This window comes from Cupressus sempervirens, chromosome 1 (genome assembly GCF_028749045.1).
Source record: "Cupressus sempervirens isolate cs-2001-9-10 chromosome 1, ASM2874904v1, whole genome shotgun sequence".
NCBI lineage: Eukaryota > Viridiplantae > Streptophyta > Pinopsida > Cupressales > Cupressaceae > Cupressus > Cupressus sempervirens.
The window spans coordinates 629,567,057-629,578,821 of NC_143118.1; the positions used below are offsets into that span (position 1 = coordinate 629,567,057).

At 33.8% G+C, this 11,765-nt stretch overlaps 1 long non-coding RNA gene across 1 annotated transcript; it reads left to right on the forward strand.

Annotated features, from left to right (window-relative positions):
• The first annotated feature begins 347 nt into the window (after positions 1-347).
• LOC149579498 (uncharacterized) lies at positions 348-895 on the forward strand. The gene is made up of 2 exons (XR_016358638.1): positions 348-401; positions 538-895. It is a non-coding gene; the product is annotated as an uncharacterized LOC149579498 (long non-coding RNA).
• Positions 896-11,765: the final 10,870 nt, after the last annotated feature.

The following is an 11,765-nucleotide window of genomic DNA, read 5'->3' on the forward strand; positions in this document are numbered from 1 at the left end:
ATTTCAAGCCATGTGGGACATGAGGGTAGATGATAATTTATAAATTGAATAAATGAGTGGAAAATTTGTCATTATTATATCATATACCACATGACAAGGACCACCCATAATAGACTCTTTCCACTATCATAGTGGACATTATAAAATCTCTACGTGTTGTCCAACTTTATATAGTGGGCTATTTTTTTTAATAATTTGTGCTATCACCATGTCATAGTGGAACACTTGTTTATTCCATGGTGGATCCACCTTGTCCTCATAGTCTTGCCTATTTAAGAAGACAAGCATATTGTAATCAAATATATTTTACAAGAGGGAACAAAATTCTGGAGGTTTTTGAATTGAAGGAAATAAAGGAATAAATCTTCTCAAATTTTTTCATTGCCATAGCTTGGATCAAGGTTGGTGGTTCCTTTTCCATGTATGTTTCATTCTTTCAATAGAGTAGTTGTGAATAAAGTTCTTGTTCTTGTATTCTTGTAAGGGTTGGGGAAACAATATTTTTCTATCATGTGTTTTCTTGCATATTCTTTGAAGGGTTGTTCATGGGTGTGAAGGACATCACTCACCATTGGGAAGGGAATAAGTGGCCTTGTTGTGTGAAGGGGTTAGCTGAGACTCCATGGAAGTGTAGAATCTCTTCTTGTGGAGAAGAGGGATAAAATGTAAGGTGTATGGGCCCTTGCTTGCCAATAATCTTATTACTTGGGGGTAACGAGGGCATATTATGAGCCATGAAATGGCCATAAATTGTGTATGAAAATGTGAATATTATGAGCCTTGTGAAGAGATGAAATTTTGTATATTGACATTGGCATCTCCTTCATAGGTGTTCCACTTTCACCTTTGTTATGAGTTCAAGATGAATCCAATAGTGCAAGCCTTGGATGGGTAATCTTTTTGTGTTTCATATTGTGAGAATTGAATTGGTTGTGACCTGTCTGGCCTTGGTTCTCCTAGCTCAGTGGGTGGTCTCGTAGAGACCTAGGTTGGGAGGTGAGCTCTCCATGGTTATTTTTATTATTTTGTAGGTTGTGATGTGGAGATAAGATTTGTGAGTCTAAGTTACAATACTTGGAAGATATTGAATCTTCCAATATAATTTTGTGAAGGAATAAAATTATATTTATCTTGTGATCAAGATTTGATTTTGGAGATTTCTCCACATGTGTACTCCTTGTTTTGCATTGTTACAAAATTTGTAGTAGAAGAAAGAATTTCCATTTGATTGAAATATATCATTGTTATGTTAAATAGAATTTGTATCTCAAAGAAGAAATCACTATTGGAATTATCAAAGTTGAGCTATAATGCATTTTTAGATCTCTTTCAAAGAGTTGGTTCATTGTATTCAATAGATCTTGAAATAAATAAATGTGTATTTGAGTTTGTTGCAAAAAGTTAAGAGTGTAAATGACATATAGTTATATTAAAATTTTACTCAAGAAATTTATAAGTTGATTTATGTAAATACTCTTTTTTAATATTAAAAAATATAGGTTAAAAATATATTTATTTCAAGTTATTAGCATGATTCATTTTCATAATAAGAGTAGAAATTCCAACAAATTTTAATGGCTGAAATGATTAAATTAAATGGTCATATTAAAAAAATATTGGAGATTAGTGTTAGCTTATTTTCTTGTATTAGAAATAAACTCTTAAAGTTGGGAAAACAAGTGGGAATAGAGAATAAATTTAAAGTAAGGGAGATGGATTAGAAAAAAACCAAATGGGAAAATATTGTAAGGAATGCATAATTTTTCTCCCAAAATATTTTTTGGGAGAGCAAATTTGTTGCTAGAAAATATATGGTAAAGATAATTAATTCCCAAAAGAAAACACATAGACTTTAATAATCCATTTTCCTATTCCTTATCCCTTTCACACATGGAAATTAAAAAAATATAACATCAAATTGAGTGGAGATACTATGCAAACTTAGTGGAGGTGTCTCACGACTTGGAGTGGTCCCTCCCCACCATCTTCATCTCAAATCAAGTTGCAATTTCGAATTCAAAATTTGGGGTGACTTTTGGGGACTAATAAGTAGGCCTAGGGTCCCTTTTTAATTAAAAAAATCATCCTATGTGGTAGTACTATAAGTTAGGGTCTTAAATTTGATCACTAGGATGCCTAGACAACTTTACTGGCCCTTCAAATCACCCATTTACCAAGAGTTGCAAAAATGGATGACCACATGCTCATTTTCCATGCACATTATTTTAGTTTAAATTATTTCATGAAGTGGGGAACAATAAATGGTGATGAGACATATTAACATTAGAATAATATGTGTGTCATGTCCACTTGACTTACATGGGGTCCAGGGAGCCCACTAGGTAAGTGTGACAAATGACTAGGAAAGTAGGGTGGTAGGGTTAGAAGGATAGTGAGTAGGTATGTTAAATATTATTTTATGTAAACCAATAAATTCTAAATGGGGCCCACCATGTGTGGGGCCCACATCAAGCAGGACCCACCTTGTGGGGCCCATAAGAATCACTATACACCTCATGGGGTCCACATGAATTACTATTCACCACATGGGTCCCACATGAGTTACTACTCACCTAGGGACCACATGAATTACTATTCACCGCGTGGGGCCCACATTAGTTACTAATCACCTATTTAGATTTGGGAAAAATAATCTTAGTATTTTTTTTTTCGGATGGAGGCCATCCACAAACAAGTTTTAGGTACCCAATATAGGCCCACGTGTGCCTGAAACCTCTTCGACTAAGAGCCAAGGACTAAGGAGCATCCACACTATCAAATTCTCTTGGGGCACAATCTTGGCCTCATCCCTTATGATGTCTTTAGGCATTGTACTTAGCAAGACTTGATCCGTAGTGGGCTCTTTATGAACCATTCAACTTCACCAATAGACCAAGGGCCCATTGACAATAATCTTGGTATTTGAATGATAAGGTAATAATAAACCATAAACTTAGAACTCAAATATCCATGATCTTACTCAATCTAAGATTAGGACTAGACAAGATATTTTCCAAATCTTGATATCTAAACCAAACAAAACTCTTTAACAAACATTAGTAATACTATCAACTAAATAGAAAATGTTAACTTTAAAACTTGTAAACATTCTTGTTGTTGATAATTGGATAACAACTCATTCCATGTGAGTGTACATGTTACACAATTATATCTTTAAAGAAAAAATAAAATGTTGGTGTATTTTTGCCTTAAATTTTGGGCATGATATTTAAATAAATTTTTAATTCATTTATCTCTGACATGTTCCCCACTGACCTCATTCTTTCTTAATAATTGTACTATGCTTATTTAATTTAATTTCACATCCTCTTTTAAATAAATCTTGCTTATTTATAAATATTCCACATGCTTATACTTTCCTAAACCTCAATTAATATTAATCTAATTTAATCTTAATCCTAACCTATCCTCGACCAAATTTAATAAATGATTTCTTAAAATCATTTATTCTCCCTTTGTCCACCTAGCTTTTAAATGAATTTTTAATTCATTTATCCCTAATATGTCCCCCACTCACCTAATCCAAGCCTAAACCTAAACCTTATCTTATCCAACCACTCACAACATAAAATATCAAAATATCCCTTACATCTCTTTCATATTCTCTTACATCCCTTACATACTTTACATATTGCTTACACCCCTTAAGTACCCCTTACACCTCTTACACATCCCTTGCATAATACCTTACACCTTTTACACACTCCTTATATATCCCCTTACACCTCTTACATATCCCTTACATCCCTTAAATATTAATTTACACCTCTTACATATCCCTTATATCCTTTACATATTCCCTTACTAAAAAGGGATGCTAGGACCATTTTTTAGTCCCCAAAAGTCACTCCAATGTTTGAATTCAAAATTGTAACTTGATTGGAGATGAAGATGGTAGGGAGGGGCCATTCCAAGTCATGAGACCCCTCCACCAAGTTTGCATAGTATCTCCACTCAATTTTATATTGTATTTTTTAAATTTCCATGTGTCATTATATGCCATTCATGAGGAGGTCTTTATGAGGGGTGTGATAGGATGGAAGATTGGATGACAAGAGGATGATGAGGTAGATGGAAGCCAGGATGGGAAAGGTAAATGAACTAGATGGTAATGATGATGGGTAGATGAGGTTGATGGGGAAATTTTATGGATGAATGAATGGTTGGATAAATGATAGATGGATACAAGCTATGATGGGGAAATCAATGTCAAGGAGGTGACCAAAAGCATGCATCTAGTGGTGGCCTTTAATTTTTCTATCAAGATCTGAAGGAGGAAGGAGGTGAAAGGGATAAGATGTGGTTGATATGGTGGGATGAGATGGATATAATGGGTGCTAGAACTTGTCCCCAAGTGTGTAGAGCATTTGGATGGAGGGATTACACATGACACTTGTTCATGACGATACTTGTCCAGGACACCTGAATTTACAAGCTTTCACTCGCGAATGAATTATTTTTCTTTAGTTTACTTTTTTTAATAGGAGAATAGAGATTATAATCAACATCTTTTTCAACCTATTTAATCAATTTTGGTTCTTGATTATCTTTTCCAAGCAATTCATTTGTTCCTTCCTCAAAGTCGCCATGATCTTTCACATCATGGTGTGTTGTGAGTGGGGCAATTTGAGAGCAAGGTCTTGATTAGGTCTTTTTTCTTTTTGTTTTCTGCTTGCGAGTCAGTTAGATGTGAACTTTGCATATTCCAAACATATGACCACTTGTGGTTACATGGTGCACTTGGGAAATATCATTTTCCTATGGGTTACCCAGTGTCATTTCCACTCTAATTCTTTCAAGATTTATGTGTAATGCTAGGAAAATCCTTGTGTGTTTATTTTGTGTCAGTCTTATGTAATATTGGTGAAAAGGCCTTGATGTTCTTCATAACCTTTCCAAGTCTCCACTATTCCTATATCAAACTTAGTGCTCAACTACATGGAGGTGCTACCTTTTGGATTACCCATATGCTCAAGCTTCAATGGATTCCATTTCATGTCACTCCATTGAAACACCAACCTTTTTCAAAACCCCACAATATCCAACCAAAAATCTGATCCAATGATCCAATCCCATTAGTTCCAAAAACTCTATCCATCTTGAAAATATCCAAAGTTTTAACACCCCCTTCATCCCACCATCATCACCCCATCATCATCAGCCCACCTGGGTTCAATTTAAACAACCAATCTCTCCCCCCCCACAATCCCCAACTTAATTTCTTAACCCATGGGTATTCTTATAGAAATGGTTCCCCTTTGTCTCATTGTCCCATAGTGAGAGTTTGAGTCCCTGTTCACTCTCTCTTAATCAAACTGCGTCCTCCCACTTACCCTAAATTCTCATACTTTTCAAGAAGTTGACATGCCTCATCTTCTCTTCCCACCATCTTCTTGAGGGGGAATAAAAAAATCCAGTCTCTCCTCCTTCTCTTTGAGACTGGGGAAAATTTGTTTCTTTAAAATTCTTCTTCATGTCATCTATTTTCAAACTTTATCGAAATGACATTGTCCCAACACTATGTCAAAGAGGGGCAAAATGTAGACATCTAAATCTGATTACATCACTTAAGTAATCCTATTTAGTCATCTCCAAAGGTATTATTGATTAAGTATTTAATATTTAATTATTTTTTTCATCCCCTAGTTAATTAATTAATTCAATTAACTATAGTCTAGTTGATATATTTAAATGATAACCAATAGTCTAATTATCAATTAAATCCCTATGTTCCTATTAAATCAAATAATTGCACTATGCTTATTTAATTTAACTTCACATCCCCATTTAAATAAATCTCATTTATTTAAAAATCCTCCACATGCTTAGACTTTCCTAAACCTCAATTATGATTAACCATATTTAATCTTAATCCTAACCTATCATCCACCAAATTTAACAAATGATTTCTTAAAATCATTTATTCCCTTGTTATCCACCTAGCCTTTAAATGTATTTTTTAATTCATTTATCCCTTACATGTCCTCCACTCACCTCATTCTTTATTCCTCCACTTTGACATGTCCCCCGCTCACCTTATTCTTAATTTCTCCACTATGACAATGTCCCTCACTCACCTAATTGTTTATTCTCCCAGTATGACATGTGTCCCACTCAACTCATTGTTTATTCCTCCACTCTTACATGTCCCCCACTCACCTCATTATATATTTCTCCACTATGACATGTCTCCCCTCAATCCATGTGCTTCCTTCTCCTTGCATCCTAGCCATCCCTCATCTTTCCATCTCAACCATCCATTAGATCCTCATCTATCTTATAAGTCAAGAACACTTCATCCTTTATAATAAGCCTAGAGAGATCCACATATCCATCTTTTATATGCTAATGTTATGATGCTATTTTGAGAGCCTAAAAACTATCAAAATACCATTGTAATGGAAAAATCCATCCATACTTACACTTGGAGCCTCTCATCCATTGAAGTTTGAAGCATCATTGAGCATACATTGCCATCCAGGGACATATCAAGTACATGATCAAGGCAGCTTTTGGAGTGTTTTTCTTGGTTTGCACTCTCTTTTACCTTCTTTATCTAATCTTATATATGAGTATTGTTTTGGTTTGTGAATGTTTTCAATATTGTCATTGTTCTTTGTACACTAACTTTCATAGCTTATACATAATTTGCTGAGCATTTTGAATGTACGAGCATTTCTCCCTTGTTAAACTATCTTAAAATTCCCTCAAGACATTTTTGAATTACCTAGCACTCTCTTAGATTGTTTTAACTGAATACTATAATTTTTGAAGTACTGTTAATGATAAGTAATTGTTGTTCTTTTCTAATATTCATCATGAGTGAACTATTTTTGTAAGATTTTCCTTGTCTATTTAAATAGAAAAGTAAAATAATGATTATAATTAATCATGGATTGACCAAGCCATCTCCATTGTAATTCAAGCTTTTTATTTAATAAGTGAAGATTGGTTTCATTCAACCCCAAGCTATTATTTCAACAACTGGAGTGGACATAATCCCAATATGCTTCGAGTTTGTGAGGCCTCACCCCGACCCATCCTAGCATTGATGATACTCTGTTATTTTGATACTTTTGACTCGTTATGTCAGAACATTATTGATGCACTGAACACTATTATGCTATCTATGATGTATGATGCTCTACTTTAGATATTTGATTTATGTCATTTAATGCTTTATAACATATATGCTGATGAAGTAAATGAATGCAACTAATACTTTGAATTTTCCAATTTTAATGAATAGGAAAAGACAAATAATTGAATTGTGGACAATGGATGTCTTTAATTACATGAAAATTTTAAATGCATGTTTTGGGAACTATATGTTCTTGGACTACTGACGTGTGCAATGAGTGTGCAGGAAAGCTAGTCGGAAAATCCAATGGAGAGACAAGCTGAACCCCTTGTTTGATTTGTGTCGTCTTTGTATTGTCCACCTTTAAAGGTTGTTATTTGATTTTAGTATTTCCTAACTTTTATGTGTTCCTACCAAGTCTGTAAGGCTTAAAATTGTTAAATTTAAGCACCCATGGGTAAGGGTATGGGTTGGGGGTACTTTCCACCCACTTTAGCCACCCTAGTTGACTTTTAGGGTCACCTAAAAATCCCATTTATGGTTGATTGCGAAAATGTCTTGTCATCCACTTGAGTGGAACCCAAACTCCATCCTAGGGTTTCATGAAGCCTAGTTGAGTCAAGGGAACCTATTTAGTGGATTCTTGGAGGAGTTTTGGGGGTCACCCAATCTCTATTTTTAGAGAAAGCTTGGAAGATAGTTGGGGATGGAAGGAGGAAAAGGAAGCTCTTCTCAAACCTCCATTGTTACCATCACACCTTGGTGAAGGTAGGATTCTTGGCTTTGTATTTTGGTTTTCTCCATGTTTTGATCATGCTTGTGCTTGCACATTGTTTTTTGTTGGTAATTTTTGTTTGCTTGTATGTTGGGTATATTTTGGAGGGTTTCTTTTGTGTTGTGCTTAATGTGTTCTTGTTCATCTTGATGTATTGTATTGAGGGGTTTTCATGGGGTTGTATTTGGCATTACTCACCCTTGGATAGGGAAGAAGTGGCCATGTGGGGGTAGGGCTTTAGTTGGACCTCAATGGTGCAGAGTCTCCTTTCATGGTGAGAGGAGGGAAAGAAGGGTAGGGTGTATGGGCCCCTATCGGTCATCACATACCTTGTTGATATTGTGAAATCTTAAGTATAGAAAGGAAAGAAAATTCTTGTTGAATTGGCCCCAAAAGGGCATTTGAGGAACAAAGAAAGTTCCTGAGTTTTAACCCTGAAAGGGTTATGTTAAGGTATGGTGATTGACATCTCCCATTGGGAAAATCCACCTCCCCCCTAATAAGGTCCTATGGATGGATCTAGTGTGTTAAACCGGATGGGTGTATGTTGAATTGTGTCTTTGTGATTGTGTTGAATTGCCTTGGGTCAGCCTTGTTTTCCCCTTGTGGTTCCAAGAAGAATTGAGGTTGAAGGGATAAAGTATTGTGAAGAAGCTTGAAGAAATCATCTTTGTATTGTGAATTGATGTAATTATATGTAAATTTATATTGTGAATGGTTGGCAATGAAATTGGGTTTTCTTACTGGTTCTTTCTCGATGGAGTCTTGAACCAGGTTGCATAATAGAAAAAAAGATTATGGGAGTTCCTTGCAATGTTCTTTGTGATTTCATAATTTGACTTATATTGTGAAGGAATAGTTGATAGATAAATGTTCTTGATTAATGATCATTCAAACTTCAATTGTGGTAATGAAAGAAATAGCATTGGATATGATAAAGTCTGATAGATTGTTGCATAAGAATTATGATGTAATCAACACAAATTCAACAATATGGTTTCCTCAGTATATATCAATTCTTGTCAAAATTCACAAATGGATTCACGCAAGTTGTAATAGAATTATTCACCACCTTTGTAAATCATGCACATGATATCTTACCTTGCATCAAATTCTCCATACTCATATGGTATCAATGGAATTAAGTAGTTGTATTTCTTTGTATTCAAATTGAAGGAAATTTAGAACTCATAGTATGCATTGGATATTTATGCATGGAACATGTAATTCAAATTTAAAGGCTAAGGGATTTCCTCATGCATACTCTTGCATTAACATGATAGCTTAATAGATTAATGAAACTATGGATCACCTTGAAACCTAGTTTAATATTGAAATATTTATCTCAAACATATGCATCTTGGTTCATAATAATTTGTTTCAAAAAAAAAATAGACACTTCCAGGAGCAAATTTGCTCACTGGAAAATGTATGGGAGAAATTTTTAATTCCCCTCTTGGTGACAGAGAATATTCCCTCCATTATGCCTTGAGTTGTAAATAAACCCCAAATTTTATATTGTATAAGAAAGAAATATAAATGAATAGCTTGAAAATTAAAATATTATAATGTCTATGTTGTGACATTCTCACCCATAAAACTTTAAGTTTTAAATTTCATTTACCACCCACCCAATCACTTCCTTGGGCGTCAGTACTTGGCTAGGAGGTAGAGTGGCACGTTATTGTTTTGCCAAAGTCAAAACCGTCATCATGTAAGATGACATCACCTGCATCATTTCCATCCCATCCCTTCTCTTCCTCTGGGCACGCTCATGAAAGGATGCGATAAAGAGGGTTTAGAGCAAGTCTGGAAGCAAGTTTTATTGCTCACTTCCCTTCCACCCACCTTGGTCGCCTGTTTTGGGGGTTTGTCAGTGTACCGCCCCACTGAGTTGTGCGCTGTCCCAAGTACTATGCTTGGGAAGTACAAAGGGATTGTGGTGGGGATTTGGGAGAAATGGTCGATTTGACCTTGGGAGTAGGGGGTTTAGGTAGGGTAGATAGCTAGGGGGGGAATGGGGGAGATTCAATAGTTAATGTTTTTATTTTATTTGTGAATAGTTTAGTATGTAGATTAGTATTATGTTATGTTAATTGTTAGTATAAGTTGTAAAGTTATAGTTAAGAGGTAGTTTTAGTTAGCTTAAGTTTATTGTTAAGATAAAAATATTAGAGTTGCATTAATTAAGTATTTGAATCAGTGGTTATTTTATGTTATGTTATTAGAAAATAGAATGATGCTTTTATGTGTTTGTTAGTTAGTATGGTTGTTCTCTACATTGTATAATTAAGTTGTTTAGTTAAAACTTTAAACCAAGGGTTAAAATGGTGTTAGTATATAATGATAGTTTAGTTGTTAGAATACTAAATTAGTTCCTATTTAAAAAAATTTAAATTGGAATTAGTATATTATAATTAGAATAGTTTTTTTCTTTTGTTTATGTTTTATTGATCAGTTCATTTAAATTAGGAGCTTGTTAGATTGATTTTATATTGGCATTATTCACGAGGAATTAATTATGCAATTTTTTTATAAAGTCTGGAATAACTTGTAGATTTATTTGATTGGTTCTAGTCATTAATTTCTATTGCAAATGTCAAATTAATAATTTTGGTTGTTATAAGAACGTTAGAGATAAATTCTAAATTAAAATGTAGGTAGTTTGATTGGTGGTATGTTATCCCTATGGTATGTATGTTAAAGACTAGCTAGATTTTTGATTTAAGTTATAAACACAACTAGCTTAGTTGAATAGTTAAATCTTATTGATCATCAAAAGTTTTGGAACCACTTAATGTTAAATGATTAAGAATCGTAATGACGTTTGAGTTATCAAGTTAACAGAAGGAGGTTAAATAATTAGTTTCATTATAGGTAAGTGGTATATCGATCATAATTTTGGAGGTTAAACAAGATTATGTAATTAAGAGAAATATGTCTTTCAATTAGCATGTTAGTTCAATCATATCGAACAAGTGTTGTGATAAATCTAATATTTTCCTTGGGAGGCAATAGATTAATGAATCATCAAATCAAATTGAGGGAGTAGGACTTTGGTTAAAATGGATTTGACGTTAACTTAATTAAGGGATTTACTAGGAGACTATTAGTCCACCCTAATAATTTGTTTACGAAATGATCAAGCGGAGTCGTAACCCTGTTATTTATCTTTGGTGATCTTGCATCTAACTCTATAGTACCCATGGCTTTTTGTATCTTAAATCCTTCAGACTATTTACTCCTTTGAAGTTAGCATCTAAACCCTTGTCGGCCATATTATCTTTGTATCATAGTTCTATTGCATTAATAAAAAATTTTAAAAAAAAATTGTGTGTGTGTTTTGCCCCTTATATTTTGGGCATGACAGAGTTACCTCATAAAATCTAAAGTTCCAATATACATACTATAATGATGAAACAAAAAAAATGGACTTAGAACATTACTAAAATAAATTTTAATATTTAAATGAGCTATACATAAGTTATGGAGAAAAATTATAACCAAACATATTAATGAATAATAATTTTTCTAATGTAATAAGCCAAATGATATAATTTTACAAATAACTCTTTTTAGCAACTTCTTTGAGACAATTTAACTACATTTTTGTGTTCCTAAAATTATTTGTTCCATTGAAAAATGGTTTCCAAAATCATTGTGCATTGATTATTTGTTGTGAAAAAAATACACACGAGATCACATTCAGACTAGAGATTGGTTGCTTAATTGTTAAGTCCTTTTTGGTAGGTGATAAGTTTTCTTTAGAAAGCATGAAGTGAAATAATCATTTCGATAACATATACACATGAAATAGTATTTGGTTCTTCCAAGCTCTAAACACCTGATTTTGGAGGTAGAGACAATCTTGACTTTGATGAAATTCAC